This window comes from Barbus barbus (assembly GCF_936440315.1).
Source record: "Barbus barbus genome assembly, chromosome: 9".
In the NCBI taxonomy this organism is placed as follows: domain Eukaryota; kingdom Metazoa; phylum Chordata; class Actinopteri; order Cypriniformes; family Cyprinidae; genus Barbus; species Barbus barbus.
In genome coordinates this window covers 6,737,321-6,753,609 of record NC_136737.1, presented here as the reverse complement: position 1 = coordinate 6,753,609, position 16,289 = coordinate 6,737,321, and positions in this window count along the sequence as shown.

Here is a 16,289-nt window from a genome sequence, read left to right as displayed (position 1 = left end):
TATGAATCAAAAATGTGTTTATCTCTCTTTCCTGCGGTGATAAGAAACCACTATCACGTAATGTTAGTGTCGGATATTAACGAGTGTGACACGCCCCTGATCAACGCTTATTAGTTTCTATTACTGGTAGTATCAATACTTGCCTGATTACATTAGCTAACGTGTGTATATCTGTAAGCTAACACTGATCTCTCACCAAACACCTGCCCTGTTCTCCTCATATCAACTCAATTTGTCTCCTCTGACCGTTGTTCTGTCTAATCCTGGCCTGTCCTGTTCTCTTGGCTGCATAGCAGGCGCATAATTTTATCTGTGGTCCGTCATACGAGTGTAAATACACATTTAACCTTTCCTCAGCGTCCGAACTGTCATTGCGATCCATCGTTTTCCTATGGTTTAAATGGACCGCTCTCCCTTTTGATGCGTCAATTCCGGTTTTGGCGCGTTTCAAATGCGGACATAAAATTCTCTCACAAAAACGACTCCAGAAGCCTTAATAGCATACTTTAAAGTATATTTTAAAGAAAATCTAGTTCCTACAGTATTTTTCTATACATCGACTCACTGGAGTCTCTAACCTGCAATATGCCCTTTAATGATTCATTCAAATGTATGATTCATTCAAGAACGAAGCAAGTGCCTGACTTTACGAATGGATCATTGACCCGATTCCTTCAAAAACACTGAATCATTCAATAACGAAATGTTATGTTGCTCAGATCAGATGCACAACTGTTCTGGTCTTTCTGGCACTCTTGAATTAATGAATAAAAACAGCAAAATGAGTCATCAATATTTTGTGTCTAAAATGTAAGTCCCTTTAACTACTCGTTTATTTAACTCTTAATTGTATAAAATCAGAATAATTTATGTTTTGCAAAATTTGCAGTTCGCCGAGTGCTTCTTTTTACTGGATGCCTTGCAAATAAATTCCTTGTGATTTTCATAAGAAAAAAAAATTATTGCTGACTTCGATGACATGGTCTGCTGCTGTGTGCAGATGTGAGGCGCCAAATTCGGGGATTTACATTTTGCGCCTATGTCTAATGTTACTGCTGCCTGCTGGTGTGGTGCCGAGAAGGCAAGTAACATTGTCTATTTATTTTTTTTCATGTTACACATAATGCGGACTCGACTGTACTCGGCAAAATTCCCGAGTCCAAAATGTCAGAGTCCGTGACAAGTCCGAGTACAAATTCATCCGAGTACGTGACAAGTCCGAGTTCATTCATAATTGCACTCGAGTCCGGACTCGAGTCCGAGTCCGAATCCGAGTACCCCAACTCTAGCTCTGACAAAACGTTGCAAAATGTTTTTTAAACGGAAACGGTGGTGCGTTGAACACCCTGTTCTCTTTCATAGGTTCACTCAACGCTGCGTAGCTTACGCAATGGGAACACCCCTAGGTGTGACGATTGTCTGAAGCCCTTATAGAATCACGCCAATTCATTGGCTGATGGCGCGAGATGCCGCCCCTACGTTATACGTGATTGACATAGACCCGCGATCGCGCCATCTTACTCCTCAGATTTTCCTCTCTTCAGAAGCGTTCGCTTCTCGTGGTTTTTCTGGCCCATTTTCGAAGACGTTAGTCTGGGATTCTTTCCACTTCAGCGACCGCATCTGTGGAATTGTATTCTCCTAGTGGTGTGTGGAATGGATTTTAGTCGGTGCCAACCGCCGTGCTCTCTCCTCATCGCGAGTGATGACCAGCACGGTAAGTGCGTCAGATGTGTGGGCCTGGCCCACGCGCGAGACGCTATTTTTGGCATTTCCAATTGCAAGTACTGCGAGAATTTTACTTTAAAAACCTTGCGCGCTAGACTCGCGGTTTTTGACCGAGAATCTGCCGTTCTCCCTCGCCGCGCTGCTCCGGAGGCCTCCTCCCTCCGTGAAGCCGGGGCTTGGGGTTCGGATGCGGAGCTCGAGGCTATGGAGAGTGAGCAGTTTTCACTTTCTCTCCCTCCATCGCCTGGGTGTTACCGCGCGATTTCTCCGGTCCAGTTTTCTCGCGGCTGTCTTGCACCCAGCCCGGAGGCACGGGAAGCCGTTTCCTTCGGGTTGGAGGATATTTTGTATACTGCGGCCTCCGACTCTGAGGACTTCGGAGCCGCGCCATTCGACGTTCTCCCGCCTAGCGGCCAGGAGGCGCGGCCTTCTCCGGCCTATTCTGAACTCGTGGACGTTTTGGCGCGCGCCACTGAGAAGTTGAGCTTAGATTGGCCGGACGAGCCTCGCGAGTCCCAGTCATCTAAGCTCGACGAGCGTTTCCTCAGTGGCTCTGGTTCGCGCCCGGCGAGGAGGAAGTTGCCTTTCTTCCCTGACCTGCATCACGAGATTTCCAGGTCTTGGAAGCAGCCTTTCTCTTCCCGCCTCACTAATGCGGCGGCCGCTGACTTCACCAACCTCGTTGGTTCTGTGGAGCAGGGGTACGCCGCAGTCCCGGCGATCGAGGACACGCTCGCTGCACACCTCTCGCCGACTTCCGCCCCCTCGTGGAAGTCTCGCCCTCTCCTTCCGTCCAAGCCGTGTAGAACCACCTCTGCTTTGGTCGGTAAGTCCTACATGGCGGCGGGACAGGCAGGCGCGGCTCTCCACACTATGGCCATCCTTCAGGCCTACCAAGCTGAGGTACTGAAGGAGATGGATGAGGGGGATGGTGTGACCCCCGAGGCTGTTAAGGAGCTTCGCAGGGCTACCGACTTGGCCCTCCGTGCTACTAAGCATACAGCGCGGGCGGTTGGACGCAGTATGGCAGGTTTGGTGGCAACTGAACGCCACCTGTGGCTGAATCTGACGGAGATCAGGGAAAAGGAGAAGGCTTTCCTCCTTGACGCCCCGATCTCTAGCTCTGGCTTATTCGGTGATGCGGTTAACACTGTAGTCGATAAGTTCAGGGCTGCTAAAACGCAGTCAGCTGCGTTTAAGCAGTTCATGCCACGTCGTGCGCGCGAACCGGCCTCTGCCTCTGCCTCTGCCTCATCTTCTAGGGAGCGCCCGGCCCCCAGAAGGGAGCCAGTCGGTAGAGTGAGCGATCGCGATCCGGTGCATCCCCCACTATTCACGGTCTGGGGAGCCCGTGGTCGTTCCGCTACTCGCCAGCGCCCCCGCAAGCGGATAGACTTGAAACGCCCGAACAAGCCCCCCGCGGCGGCTTCTTCGGGTCGCTCCTGATATGAGTATCAGGAAGAGGAGAGCTTCCCCCGCCTCGTTGGATCGCGACGGACCGTTAAAACGTTTCTGTCCGTCTCTGAGTTGCTCTCCTCCGCCAACTGTGCCATCCTCGCCGGTAGTGACGTCTCGAGGAGCGCAGGTCACTTCCCCTCTTCGGCGACCATTGAAGGTAAGAGACACTTCAGGTTTTCTCCCCTCAGAGTTGCTGCAGGCTGCAGACATTGTACACGCGGTAAGGGACGCCCAGCGCTTTCCCCCCGCGCCAGTATCTCCTGCCCTTGCCTTTATGGCCTCATTAGGTCATGCCTCTGTGCACGAGGACGCTGTGAGCTCTCCTCTGCTTCAGCTAGGTACTTGCCCCTCCCTTCAGGGGGACATTCAAAGCAGGGACCCCGTGTTGGTATCCCCCTTGATATGTTCCACTCCGCTACCTCTGTCGGCCTTCCTCCACGCCTGGAGGGACCTGCCGGGAGTGTCGCCCTGGATTCTTCGTACAATCCAGTTTGGTTACACACTCCAATTTGCACGCAACCCCCCCCGTTTCAACGGGGTTCTTCTTACTGCTGTGAACAGTGCCAACGAGGCTTCTGTCCTACAGCAGGAAGTCTCCTCGCTTCTGCTCAAAGGGGCAATAGAGGAGGTCCCCTCTTCGGACCTAAAGCACGGCTTCTTCAGCCGTTACTTTCTAGTCCCGAAGAAGGATGGGGGTTTGCGTCCTATACTAGATCTGCGCAGGCTGAATTACTCTCTCTACAGAGGGAAATTCAGGATGCTGACGCTCAAGAGCATTCTTTCCCAAGTCCGAGAGGGGGACTGGTTCGTCACTGTCGACTTGAAGGATGCCTACTTTCACATCCAGGTGGTTCAGAGACACAGGAAGTTCCTCAGGTTCGCCTTCGGGGGAAAGGCTTACCAATACAGGGTTCTTCCCTTTGGGCTAGCTCTGGCCCCAAGGACGTTCACCAAGTGTATGGATGCGGCTCTAGCCCCGCTGAGGCTCCAGGGCATCCGCATCCTCAACTACCTGGACGACTGGCTCGTTCTAGCCAGTTCCAGGGAGCAGGTGATTCGTCACAGGGTTTCTCTCCTTTTCCACCTTCGTGCGCTTGGCCTCCGGCTGAATGGCCAGAAGAGCGTGCTCACTCCAGCTCAACAGACCACATTTTTGGGGGTCTGTCTGGACTCAACCTCGATGCAGGCCCGTCTGGCCCCTGCTCGGGTGGAAAGCATCCAGTCGTGCTCGGCCCGCTTCAGGCTAGGCCGTCGCGTATCAGTGGGCTTGTGTCGCAGGCTCCTGGGCCTTATGGCAGCGGCTTCTCCCCTTGGGGCTGCTCCATATGAAACCAACGTTTCGGCGCAGCAGAGGTGGACCTCTTTGCGTCTCAGGAGTCGACTAAATGTCCCCTTTGGTTCTCCCTCTCTCATCCTGCCTCTCTGGGGATAGATGCGCTAGCGCACCCATGGCCAGACATGAGTCTGTATGCTTTCCCTCCGATCAAGCTCATCCCAGCAGTTTTGTGCAGGGTGAGGACATACGGAGTCCGTCTTCTCCTAGTAGCCCCGTTCTGGCCTTCCCAGACGTGGTTCTCGGAGTTGGTCTCCCTTCTGGAGGGCGAGCCGTGGGAAATTCCAGTCAGGAAAGACCTGTTGTGTCAGCTTCAGGGCAGAATTTGGCACCCACATCCGGAGATCTGGAAGTTGTGGGTATGGCCGATCATAGGTCGCCCTTAGCTTTTGGTCTCTCAGATGGAGTCCGTGAGACCATTAATAGTGCCAGGGCCCTTTCCACTAGGAAGCTCTACTCCTCCAAATGGAGGGTTTTTGAATCCTGGTGCTTGGCTCATGTTGTAGACCCAGTTAACTGCCCGGTTGGTTCAGTGCTGGAGTTCCTACAGGATAAGTTTTCGGCTGGAGGGGCCGCTACCACCTTGAGGGTCTACGTTGCGGCTATTGCTGCTCGAAGGGACTCAGACGATGTCCCGCTGGGTAGACATCGTCTAGTATCTTCCTTTATGCGTGGGGTTAAGCGCTTGAGGCCGCTTCGTCCTCCTAGTTTCCCTTCTTGGGACCTTTCTGTTGTCCTGAAGGGGTTGATAGAGTCTCCTTTTGAACCTCTAGAGTCAGCTCCCGTGAGGATTCTGACATTAAAGGTTACTCTTTTGTTGGCGTTGGCCTCGTTTAAGCGTGTGGGAGATCTGCAGGCTCTGTCGGTCAGTGAGTCCTGCACTGAGTTTGCTCCTGGTCTAGTCAAGGCATTTCTGAGACCTAGGCCTGGTTATGTCCCCAAAGTTCTCTCTACGTCTTTTCGTTCACAGGTGGTAATGCTGCAGGCTTTCTCTCCCTCCTCCTCGAGTGAGGGCGATGATAGGCTTCATCTGCTCTGCCCTGTTAGAGCCCTGAAGGTGTATGTGGACCGTTCCAGCCAGTGGCGTAAGTCCCTACAACTGTTGGTGTGTTTTGGTGCAGGCCGCAAAGGGCTAGCCGCATCTAAACACACAATATCCCACTGGGTTAGGGATGCTATTTCGTTGGCCTATGAGGTGCGCAGTCTGCCTTCACCTCTGGACATCAGAGCTCATTCCACCAGAGGGGTGGCCTCCTCCCAAGCTTTGTTTAGAGGGGTTCCCCTGGAGGACATTTGTATGGCGGCAGGTTGGTCCTCTCCGCATACTTTTGTGAGGTTCTATAACCTTGATGCAAATACAGCTCCTGGTTCCCAGGTTCTCTCTGTTTGAACCAGCTAGGTTTGTAGTGCTCTGGTCTGTAATGGGCCAGGTCTGGCAGCGCGTTAGCTTGGCGTGTGTGGTATTTCGTTCCCATTGCGTAAGCTACGCAGCGTTGAGTGAACCTATGAAAGAGAACGTCTCGGGTTACTTGCGTAACCCATGTTCTCTGAGTAGGGAACGAGACGCTGCATCCGCTGCCAAGCTCCTCTTGCTGTCGACCTGCTTCTTCGACAGGAAAATCTGAGGAGTAAGATGGCGCGATCGCGGGTCTATGTCAATCACGTATGACGTAGGGGCGGCATCTCGCGCCATCAGCCAATGAATTGGCGTGATTCTATAAGGGCTTCAGACAATCGTCACACCTAGGGGTGTTCCCATTGCGTAAGCTACGCAGCGTCTCGTTCCCTACTCAGAGAACATGGGTTACGCAAGTAACCCGAGACGTTCTGATGCCGCAAGAGTTGCAACTATGGCAGCTGAGAGGGCCATTCTTTGTGTTCTGTTTGAAGAATTTTCAGAGCCTGATGAGATCGGTATAAATGCCCTTGCTGTCCAGAATAAAAGAGAACATCCAAATTCTTACTTTTTACTACCTTGTATTTAAAGAGTGTGGTTCCAAAACACGATAAATGCCATTAAAAAAAAAAGAAAAAAAAAAAGGTTCCCGCCAAAATCAGTGTTGTATCTGGTTAGTATTGAAAAGTACATTTTTGATTTTACACAAAATGCGATATCCACTGTGTTATTCAGTCATGTTTTCTCCCTGTTTTTCCAAACCGCAACAAACGCCAGTCTCCCTTCTCGGCAGAACGCAATACATCCGCTCAACCAATCACAACGCACCATTCCAAAGTACCAGTAATGGTGGGCCTTTGAATACACCCAATATTGTAGTTTTCATCATCTACTTTGTACTTTGTGATCAAAAAAATAAAAATTAGGGCTGCACGATAAATCGCATGTGATTGTCATGCATATCTCATCAGTAAAGCCGGTTCTGTGATTAGTAGTAAATCTCCATCGCGTGCTTTCAGATGGAGCTGCATTTAAAACGCAGATCCATAGATCACTGACAAGTTATGCAATAAGCGTTCATAATCGCAGATGAATCGCATTCCATTATAAACGCGATATTGTGTATTGTCACTCAATTCCCACTAAAAGAACCACTGAAATTCAAGACCCAGGCTCTAGAAAACAGTATTTGTGAGTCACCACAACAACACGTGTGTAATACTTAACAACTACACAGTTTTATTGCACCATTCCTTTCAGAATATGAAAGTGCAATTTGGACTAAGTAAATGAAAATACAATTATAGTTCCATAACAGTAAATAAACAAAATAAAACTTGGGCCCATAAAAGAAAACCAGAGGAATAAGGAAAAATAGTATTTTCGTAAATATCTACCAGGGTAATAAATATGATCAAAAGTTCTTATCTGATCCTGGTGTAGGGTCACTCTAGGAAAAGTTCTGTAGAGACGGAAGTTCCTAGAAATCGCTGAGAGATGGCACGTGGAAAACTGCACCGCTCATGATATTTCTTCTCCGGAGTTTATAAACTGATTATTCACTGGCTCACCATCTTTGATCCAACAACCTCATGGCGTCAAAGACAGCAGGGAAATGGGAGGGAAAAAAAAAACATACAGTTTGTAATCAGTTTCAAACACTGAACTCTTACAACATCTTAAGACCTCTTTCCACAGATTTGCATCTATTAAAGTGATTTTCACTATGTTGTACCATGAATAATGTTCATAGTAAATGAATTTAGTCCCCTTATTAATGTTTGAATTCATCCAGATAATTAATGTCTATAACCAAAATAATAGAATGCCAAAATATTTATTCATTCAAGAAATATAGCGGTCTTCAAAAGCAGGGGAAATAGCAAACTACAACATTCAGAGGAGTTCTACTCAAACCCCTTTAAATTTGTAGGCGAACAAAACCAAACAAAACTCTCTCTCCCGGTGTTCTGTCGATTTGTGCTAACAGGAACTGAATTAAACTCGCTTTTGAAATCTCTAAACTGTATAAAGAATTTTTTAAATATTAAGATTCCTGAAATATTTACAGAAAATTCATGCATTTAGATGCTTTCTTTGTGTATGATTGTTTGATTATCGATTGTTTATGTAATCTTATTTGCAATCCATGTTAAGTTTATTATTATTATTATTAGATTTTGTTGGCCTTTGTCTCATTGTATTGCCAGTTTTTGTTTGTTTGTTTGTTTTATTTGTACTTTATTATTTGTAACCATTTTAAATTTATTATAAGATGCATGCATGTGTGTATGCATTTGTGTTTGTTAATTATGTTTCATTTATCTTGGTCATTATTTTATGTAATTGTGTGTAATCTTTTGGCAATATTCTTTTTGTATTGATTGTTGGAACAATATTAATAATGATAATAATAATATTAATAAAGCAATAAAGTAAATGTTTGTACAGTTTGTACAGATTCCTGGCCTTTCTTCAGTAATTTCACTTGTCTAAGAAAATGAATCAATATCAAATTATCATCATTTTAACCTCTTAAGACCCTGCGGCCTCATATGAGCACATTATATTTTAGTGAATTTATCTGATACATGCCACAGTTTTAAGTCTGGATGCCTTGTACAGAGCACATTCTGGGCTTTTCAGAGATACTAAATGATTAGATGTTTCACCGTGACCACTTCCTCTCCGTGGTCTTCAAAAAAGTCTGAAATTAATTTAATGACACTCTTATGGAAATCTGCATAAAAAATGCATTGCTGATGGTATGGCAGGACAGGTAAGAAAAGGTGCACAAGCAACAGGGATTAATGCAAGCTTGAGAAACTGTCAAGAAAAGCCGATTCAAACACTTGGGAGAGCTTCGCAAGAAGTGGACTGAAGCTGGAGTCACTGCATCAAGAGTCACCATGCTGAGACATCTTGAGGAAAAGGGCTACCAAGCCACTTCTGTAACAGAAACAACATCAGAAACATCTTACCTGGACTAAGGAGAAAAATAACTGGACTGTTGCTCAGTGATCCAAAGCCCTCTTTTCAGATAAAAGTAAATTTTGCATTTCATGTTGAAATCATGGTCCCAGAGTCTGGAGGAAGACTGGAGAGGCACAGACTCCAAGCTGCTTGAAGTCCAGTGTGAAGTTTCCGAAGTCAGTGATGATTTGGGGTGCCGTGATGTCTGCTGGTGTTGGTCCATTGTGTTTTATCAAGTCCAAAGTCAATGCAGCCATCTACCATTTTGGAGCACTTTATGCTTCCATCTGCTGACAAGCTTTATGGAGATGCTTATTTCCTTTTCCAGCAGGACTTTAGCACATGCCCACAGTGCCAAAACCACTTCCAAGTGGCTTGATGACCATGATATTACTGTGCTTGATTTGCCAGCCAACATGCCTGACCTGAATCCCAAATGGAATCTATGGGACAGTTTCAAATGAAAGATGAGAAACAGTCGATCCAACAATCCAGACGAGCTGAAGGCTCAATAGTGCCTCAGCAGTGCCACAGGCTGATCTCTTCCATGCCACACCTCACTGATGCTGGAGTTTGTGCTAAAGGAACCCTGACCCAGTATTGAGTGCATAAAAAGAACTTGTACTTTTCTGTTTTGCAAATCCATTTTTTGGTTGATCTTAGGAAATATTCTAATATTTTGAGATACTGGATTTTTGACTTTCACTAGCTGTATAAGCTCGAATTATCAAAATGAAAAAACACAAAAAATGAAATGTTTTACTTTACATGTAATGAATCCAGAATATATCAAAGTTCCACTTTTTGAAATGAGTTACAAAAAAATTTACTTTTTCACGATTTTCAAATTTTTTGAGATGCACCTGTATATACAGTATATAATATAATATTTTATATTTTATGTAAGCAATAAATTACTGTTATTTAACAGCACAATTATTTACAGTGATAAGCATTACTTAAGTAAAATTTACAAACAAAGAGTCAATCAAATTTACTGGGAATTCCCAAGTAAACGACTTAAAATTAGTGAAGTGAAGTGACATTCAGCCAAGTTTGGTGACCCATACTCGGAATTCGTGCTCTGCATTTAACCCATCCAACGTGCACACACACACAGCAGTGAACACACACACACACCGTGAACACACACCCGGAGCAGTGGGCAGCGATTTTATGCTGCAGCGCCCGGGGAGCAGTTGGGGGTTCGGTGCCTTGCTCAAGGGCACCTCAGTCGTGGTATTGAGGGTGGAGAGAGCGCTGGACATTCACTCCCCCCACCTACAATTCCTGCCAGCCGGAGACTTGAATCCGCAACCTTCGGATTACAAGTCCGACTTTCTAACCATTAGGCCACGACTTCCCCGTTATATTCCCCGTTATATTATATTTAAAGCTGCTAATAATTATGTTTAGGCTTTTACTTGTATTTTTTTTTTTTGGTGAATTAACTAGCCTTTTCTGAGTGAAAATTGTTTCCAAGCTTTTTTCAAGTAAATCCTACTCCATTTTTTTTTTTACAGTGTACGAGAGGCGGTGCTATATTGTGAATTATGAAGTCACTGCTGAAGGGCTTTGTTAGGCATGACGCGAAGTGGACCACACAATAAAAATATCAAAACCAATTTATGTTTTAATATGTTACTTTATTAATGCAAGTTTGTTAAATGCTATGTTGTCCTTCTGCTAAAAAAAAAAGGTTCCTGACAGCAACAGTAAATGGCAAGAGAATGTTCCAATGCCCCATCCTCATCTTCTGCAGCTCAATTAAAAACAGGAACTCTCATCCGCTGTGTCATTTATTTTTTTTAACCATATATGATATTTTCTCACACACATTCATCTGCTCATCTCTCAGCATGAGAAAAGGTCTGTTTTCCACTTACAGGGCAAACCAATGACATACACAATCTTACCTGAAACAGAAAACTAATAAATACAGTAATATTCCCTCTTCACTTCGGAAACTGTGGGCTTCCACACACACACACACACACACACACACACACACATCAGCATATCTCCACATAAGAGTTATTTGACAGGGGAAGGGTGTGGTCTCAAAATTAAAGGTGAATGATGCAACAACACCAGCAGGGTCAGTAGTACTTTATTAAATAAATAAAAAACAGTTAATTTTGCAGAAATACATTGAACAGTTTGACACGATTTTACTGATTGTTTACGTTGCTAAGGGTGGTTGCTAAGAGTGTTACTTGTGCAGTGATACACAGAACCATTGGATGAAGCTGTCATAGCAGTGTTTTATCGTGAATAAAACACTGCTGCTGACCAATCAGAATCGAGGACTGGAAGTATTACATTGAGTCGTGCATTCATTTGAACTGTGAGCTTTTATGCAGGTGGCTTTGATGCATTGCAGGAGATGCAGCCACTACTCAAATATCAAAATGCTTTCATGAGGCACAATTAATTTAAACACATTCAGTTATGTCTTAAAATTGATTTTATAATCCAGCTGGTTTAAGCTGGTCCTATGCTGGTCCTGAGCAGGAGGGATCAGTTTAGGACCAGCACATGACCAGCGTAAACCAGCTCAAACCAGCATCCATGCTTCAAAATCTACCTAACCAGTTCATGCTGTTTGTTTTTTCATTAATGCTGTCACATATACAAATCCGAGTCAAAATTAAATGAATTGCTAACTATTTTATTCTTGAAATGGAAAAATGCAAAGCATGTATAAATTCTAGAAATCGTTAAAAAATGTTTAACACGTTTTATGTATTAGGTCTTTTATGTCATTTTGCTTGCTAGGCTGTTTCCTTGATCCTAATTATATGTCATGCAATCTGGAAAAACCCATCACATAGTAAAATTTGACAAATTTCAGATCTTGATCAGAGGCGTTTCGTCTGAGGAGACAAGGGAGGCAGTGCCTCCTCAAAATATTGAATGAGAAAAAAAAAAAAAAAAAAAGGTAGTTGAAGAATAAAATCGCCAACTTTACAAAATATATCATAAAAAGTGTATACACTCATTCACTCGTTTTTCCAAAGAAACATTGTCCAACAGTGACACCAGCAAGCAAAGTTTCAGCGGGAGTTTGCGTCTCCCTAGCCCCCCCTGAGCCCATTGAGTTGTAACAGACCCTCTAAGCATACGGGTTTAGTGGGGGGTTATTGAGAAGGAATGGCGAAAAGTCACATGTTATGACTAGTTATGTTCGGCTGATTTGTTCATGCAATAAATCCTGCCTGTCTGAATCAACAATATAATGGTGTTAATAGGAAGACTTATTTAAAAAGTAAGTAAACAACTCACACACTTAATCACTTTGTTACGTCAAAATAAGACTAATGCATCAAACCCAATCATCCAGCAGTAGACACATTCTCATGCACAAGTTGTTTGTCCACTCATATACATAAAAGAGACAAGGGTATATTTTTTAAGGGATCCTTTCAAAGTTAGTCCTTAAGTGTCACACATGGTGATTCTCACCAATCCCTAAACTCGTCCCAACACTCAAGAGTCTGAGGTTGGTGCTGGAGATTAATAGTAAAAGCAGTCACACAGATCTAATAGAAAAACACTGAAGACTGAAGATCATGTTCTCGTGGCAACAGGTGCATACTCCACATGATCTTCCGCTTGCTAAAAAAATAAAAATAAAAAACATTACACAAGAGATGATAATACTTCAAACAAAGATAAGTGTGACATTTTGGACAGACAGATGGTTGTGACATAGCATGTAACTTTCTTGCTTCACTGATTCACATGAATACTATACATTGGATTGAATGCCGGATTGTACACTAAAGTTCTGGTCTGATGTGTGATTTTGCTTTTGGATGGTTTAACAGTGAGTTTCTGCTAAAGTTAGCAAATAAAAGGTTCAGAACATAAATGTAATTATATATGTTTTTTTCAGCCAAGGGAAAGACGTTTGGTGTGCAATGCACAATTATTACTACAGTGAGAAATAACTGTGCTCAATTCCAATAATAAATTATGCTCACACTAATATGTGATACTATAGTAGGCAGCTGACACACAAACCTGGACTTGTTTCTGTTGTATAAGACTGAATTCATTTTATGGAAATAATTTATTTTGTTAATATTTTCGTCTGTTTATATATATAGAGAGAGAGAGAGAGAGAATTTCTTAGTTGACAGAGAAAAGACAGAGTAACATGAATTAGGAATAATTTGTTTTACCGATTTCTGTGTGTTTCTTTGGTGGAACCTCACATCAGAGTAAGTGATCCCTTCTGTATGAGTCTGAACTGTTTTGGCCACAACAATAATAAATGCATTAAAACAACAAAACAATCTTAACTAGATCTTTTTCTTTGCAACATGTTAAAGTGAAAGCATCAATGCATGCAAATGAATATTAAAGCTAAATTATTTTTGGCAGCATTAACAAGTTTATTTTTAAACTAAAAAGCTACATGTCATTTAGGTAACTCTTGCCTTCTTGATCAGATTTTCTGTGTTTCCTGCAGATGCAGAAGATCCCGACTGCAGCTACAATCAACAGAGATCCACCAGGAGCAGAAACCAGCACTACCAGAAAGACTGCTTGTGAAGTAATGTGTCCATCCAATGCTTTAATCATAGAGAAGTGAATGTGTCAGTCTGATCTACAATAAAATATCAGGTGAGTTAATAAACATGCTGCTGTACCTGCACATGTGTGACAGAGTTGAGTGATTTTCAGATGTTGAGTCTGGTTTCTGATGGGATTGTTGAGCACACAGCTGTAGGTGTTTTTATCCTGATATTCCACCTCCAGAGGTAGAGAGAGACTGATGCTGAGATCAGACACACTGATGCTGGACAATAAACTGTTTCCTTTGTACCAGGAGAGAGTCACATGACTCACATTCACCACTGAACACAACAATGAACAATATGATGATGATGATGATGATGATGATGATGATGATGAACAGTCTCTGGTAATGTTAGGAACAGGAAGACAAGCTGCAAAATATGAGAGAATAAATATGAAATATGGATAAATCTACACAATAATTTTAGTTTTAGTTCAGTGTGTTAAGTGAGTGTTGATATGATCTGTAACATGTCACCAAATTATCTCTACTCACCATAAACAGAAACACTGAATGTTTTTGATGACAGTTTCGCTCCCCTTATCTGTTGTTCATAGAGTCCAGCATGTTCAGTTGTGATGTTTATGATGGTCAGAGATCTAGTCTGATGATCCAGCTTCAGTCTGTCTCTAAATCTCCCATCAGTACCATTAAATGTTGAAAAGTTTTGTTCCGCAGTGATTTTAATAATGAGAGACTTCTCAGCTCCAAATTTCCATGTTAAGTCGTCATCTTCATGTAATTCAGTAACATTAGATTTTAAAGTGACAGAATCTCCCTCCATCACTGACACTGACTGTATTTCATTTGTTTCTGCACCAAACACACCTGATGAACATGAAGAGGTTTTATCACAGATTAAGGCTCCTGTTGGTTTACAAATCCTAGTGATCAAACACCATCGCACACCTGCAAGTAATAGTCGTGACGTATTGTCAAGTATGGTGACCCATACTCGAAATTGGTGCTCTGCGTTTAACCCATCCAAGTGCACACACACAGCAGTGAGTAGTGAACAAATGCGCGCACACACACACACACACACACACACACACACACACACACACACACACACACACACACACACACACAGCAGTGGGCAGCCATGCTGCGGCGCCCGGGGAGCAGTTGGGGGTTCGGTTCCTTGCTCAAGGGCACCTCAGTCGTGGAATTGAGGGTGGAGAGAGCGCTGGACATTCACTCCCCCCACCTACAATTCCTGCCGGCCGGGGACTCGAACTCGCAACCTTTCGATTACGAGTCCGACTCTCTAACCATTAGGCCACGACTTCCCCTAATAGGTGCGTAGGACAAAGGACCAACCAGGTGGATCGCCTCAACAGACAAGCAATTCCCGCACACTATCGTAACTTGCAAAAAAGTAATATTTATTAATTAACACAACGTTTCGGTCACACGACCTTCATCAGGAGTATACAAATGTTCAAATTCATCTCTTTGAAAAATGTCAAATCCAAATTCAAATCCTGAAATCAGCTATTTAGCATTTAGACTAATGACTTTCCATGACTTTTGTAGATATTTATGATGACTGCAGTATATACCAGATATTTCAAAGCAACTCAGTAGATGGTTTTGGCTTTCTGAGTAGCCATGCAGAGCACAAACAGAGACATCTACATTCACTGTGGAGATTTCCATTCTTTTTTTTTTCTTTTTTTTTAGCATTTTATTTTTGTGAACATTTCAGCCCTGGAAACTTCAGTGTTAAATTCAGAAAAAAAGTCCTGAATTCAATGTAAGTAGATCTCATAATAATGATTTATTTGGTACAAATGGTAGCAGATGTTAGTTAGAATAGTTTAATTCTTAACAATAGCAGGAGCTCAGACAAATAAAACCATTAAAAAAATGTATAACTTACCAATCAGGCTCCACCAGCACAAACAGAACAAAACAAACATGTGAAACATTTTCTTCAGTTGTTCATTGTCTGATATAAGAAGACTATCTGCTAAAAACACTCAAGCTGATGTGAATCCTCCCCTGACAGATTTTGACCCTCCTAGATTACACACTGTATTTGCATATGATATAATGTTTTATTGCATCCAGCCCTTGAATTGTAACTGTTTTAATGGGTGAAAGCTAAAACTGTCTGCTATCTAACACTATCGGTTTTACTGAGGTTCAGCTTCTTAGTCAAACTGAAAGCTGCTGTTGTCTGTTCTTCAGAAATGTGGTTTGATCTGTTGGGTGGACAAACATCTTGTAGGTGAGAGTGGACAATCAGAACGTGTTTTTAGCTTAAGGGCGTCTTGTTGTCCTGCTGCATTGAAAAGCTTTTTTAAACTGAACTGTTGAAATGTGAAAAAAAAAATGTGATGAGGAACTGTGTCTGACGCAGACACAGGGGGTAGGGTAGTAAACCTTTAAAATAGATCTTGTGTGAGTGAGTCCACTAAATACATGAACCAAAGACCCTGAGGTCTTTCCCATAATACTGGGAGAGTCAAATTGGAAATCAAAATAAACAAGCTGTACACTAAGCAATACATTAAGATTCTTAAGATTCCATACAAACGTGACTGTCACCTGCATTTTTCAGAAGTTAATTCAGTTGTACAGTGCAGTTGTCATTCCCGTACAGAATCTGCCATGACTGAAGACAGTTTGAAGGCTTCTTTGAGACCAGCTACCAGCAGCTATTGCCCAAAATATGCAAAACTGTTACACTCAATTAGGTTCTCTATACTATTATAAGAAACATAGTTGTTCAAAGTTACGGGAAGTACTTCATCTCCAGGTGAGACAATGCATCATCATTTGATTATTCAAAGACATTTGTAGAT